We start from the raw sequence: 2,921 nt of genomic DNA, 5'->3' as shown, positions 1-2,921 counted from the left end.
GACACTCGCTGGGATTGTTCTTTTGTCACCAGTCATATAAACCAGTGATTTTCAACCACACAGTGCGACACACTAGTGTGCCGTGAGATATTGTCAGGTGTGCTGTGAAAGATTATCCAATGCCACTTTTTAAAATTTAAAATCTTATAAAACAGTTATGAATCATTTGCAGCAAATATTATGTCATTGTCAAGTGTCTGTGCTGCAAAAACTAGGGGTATTATAAATTATATTGTATTTAAACATACTGTTCAGCGTCATTTTATAACATTTTTGGAAAGTGGTGTGCCGCAAAATGTTTCCAACGTAAAAAACATGCCCTGGATAGAAAAAAGTTGAAAAACACTGATATAAACAACACATCCGTATCGGTCCAAAAATCCAAATTCGGACTCTTTTCAGCGATACGCCTGCAGGTAAGCATGCCCTGTGTTGGAGTTGAATTGTCCTAAATCTCAATAGTGCTATTCTGCTGTGTTAAACTACAGCGTCAAGAGAATTGCTATTTTTGTTAAGTTGGACACAATCGTTTCCTCACATTTGACAAGGAGCCAATTGCTGGCAACTTGAGATGTAAAAACACATCTGGCAAAGAATCACTTTGGAGGCTGTTGGACTTGATAATTAATTCCCAACTCTGCGGCAGCTTAAAACTTGAAGCCCTGAAGGGTTCATTTGTGTCTGCCTATCTTCTCCTTTTCCCGCCTGCGTGTGCTGTTCTGTGTTTCAACAGGTTTGACTTCTGATAGAAATTTTCATGTTAGAGTGATTGATTTAATAATGTAGCTGCCTCTTTTGAGGCTTCTTGCTGCATTTTAAAAATAGATTTAGGGTGATTTATATCATGTATGCTTCCATTTTCGAGTGCTTCTCTTCATTTTGGAATCCGAGCTGATTTTGGGCAAGAAGAAATTGAGAATCTTGGACCGAAGACATTTCTAATGACCTTTTTTAGTTATATAATAAATTTAAGTCAATGTATTAACAACTAATGAAAATAATATTTGCAAAAGAAACTACTGACAAATATTCAGTAAAATTTTCACGGATAGCAGAAATAGTATGAAACCTATTTTGAGCATATATCAATGACTGTTTATAAGTCCATGCTAGTGTACTGCTAAAACTGTAACAAAAAAAGAAGAGAAATATAGGAAAATAATTGTGCATCTAGGTTTTTCTATTGGCCACTACTTTTCCTCAACTTCTATTTTTCTTTTTTCACCATCTTGAGCCCTTATTTGAGTTGATTATTTTGTCTATTATTGCTCAAAGATCCTGCTTGAAAATAATATATCAATTAGAATATGGTAAAATATATGGAGTAAGTTAGAAGAAACACTACAAAAATGGACATAATTATCTTTACAAAATAACGTTTAAATATACAGAATGTTGTTTTTGGCATTGTTACTGGTTGCATTACAGGTTCAAGTGAGATTTCAAAGCCATAATAATTCATGTTTAGTTGTTTACAAGTAGCAGCCTCATATCAGTTAAAGCATAATTTTGCCTGGTTACTTTCTACTGATATACAATGATGACATGCAGTATTGTAAGTATGATTGTTGTCAAGTCAAGTCAAGTCGTGTGTATTTTTTTTTTTGGTTTGAACAAATTTATTGACACTAAAAACAGAAAACAATCATGACAATCTCAACAGCAATTAAGCACATTCACAATATTATATTCCAATATTACGTTTGTATAGCCCTTAATCACAAAGAGTCTGAAAGGGCTGCACAGATCAAAGGGGGGGGGGGGGGATTTTTTTAAGGGTTATTGTTCTATCTTCTTTATTCATTATCCATTATCCGTTATCGGTCAGTTCATAATACGCTACAAAGCCTAGGAGCCGGGACGCTTACTCTCAGCCAAAAGGCCAAGCTAAGGTCCTAGCCTTAAAGCCTTGCTGCGATCATTGCGAATGCACCGTTACCGGAGGTACTGCAATACCGGGCTGATGCGTGGAGTGGACAGAGCAAGCTCTTATTCCATCTCCGGATTGCAAAAATCAATGGGGGGGATTTTTTAAGGGTTATTGTTTTATCTTCTTTATTCATTATCCATCATCCGTTATCGGTCAGTTCATAATACGCTACAAAGGCTAGGAGCCGGGACTCTCACTCTCAGCCAAAAGGCCAAGCTAAGGTCCTGACTCCATATACAGCATATGAATTCAGAACCATAGTTGATCAAAGACTATTGCAAACTATTATCACAGACTATTATGACACCATCCCCTGATATTGTCAACATAAAATATAAGTTATTCATGTGCTATAGAATAAAAGTGTGTTTTAAGCTTAGATTTAAACATTTCTACTGAGGTTGCAGATCGAAACTCAGGGGGAAGAGCATTCCACAGCATGAAGAACGGATGGAGAATGCTCTCGAACCTGCGGATCTCTTCTTGGCTTTTGGGATCACGAGTAGACCAGCATTTTCAGAGCGAAGGCCCCAGACTGGGACATAGGGGGAAATTAAATCTGAAAGATATGAGGGAGCAAGTCCATGCATCATTTTGTATACTACCAACAGAACTTTAAATCACATCTTAAGCTAACAGGGAGCTAATGCAGGTTGTAAGGGAGTAAAAATGATTCAATAAGAGCAGAGAATGTACTGGCCTATGAAGATATAAAAATAAAATTAGTCTGAGTCTGAGGATTGTAAACTCTAATAAGAATTGCTGTTGCAGAGAAAATAAAAAATGTTTTCGCTCTTTTTTATTTCAGAGACAAGGTTACAATACAATCAATTCACAATGCAATTAAAATTAAAAACAGAACAAAAATGTCTGATAGGAACATACCAAAGCTTATCCTGGTTCCGTTTTCAGCAAGGCATTGTTATCCATTTTGTGCTTTAAAGATCTTGATGATGATATCAGTTTTCACTATTGTCAAGGGATCGTCGGT

At 36.3% G+C, this 2,921-nt stretch overlaps 1 pseudogene; it reads right to left on the bottom strand.

Annotated features, from left to right (window-relative positions):
- Nucleotides 1–1,922: 1,922 nt before the first annotated feature.
- Nucleotides 1,923–2,153, bottom strand: LOC148374122 (U2 spliceosomal RNA; annotated as a pseudogene).
- Nucleotides 2,154–2,921: the final 768 nt, after the last annotated feature.

This window comes from Urocampus carinirostris, chromosome 1 (assembly GCF_059441175.1).
Source record: "Urocampus carinirostris isolate Australia breed hairy pipefish chromosome 1, RoL_Ucar_1.0, whole genome shotgun sequence".
Lineage (NCBI taxonomy): Eukaryota > Metazoa > Chordata > Actinopteri > Syngnathiformes > Syngnathidae > Urocampus > Urocampus carinirostris.
This window is presented reverse-complemented; position numbering and strand designations above follow the sequence as displayed.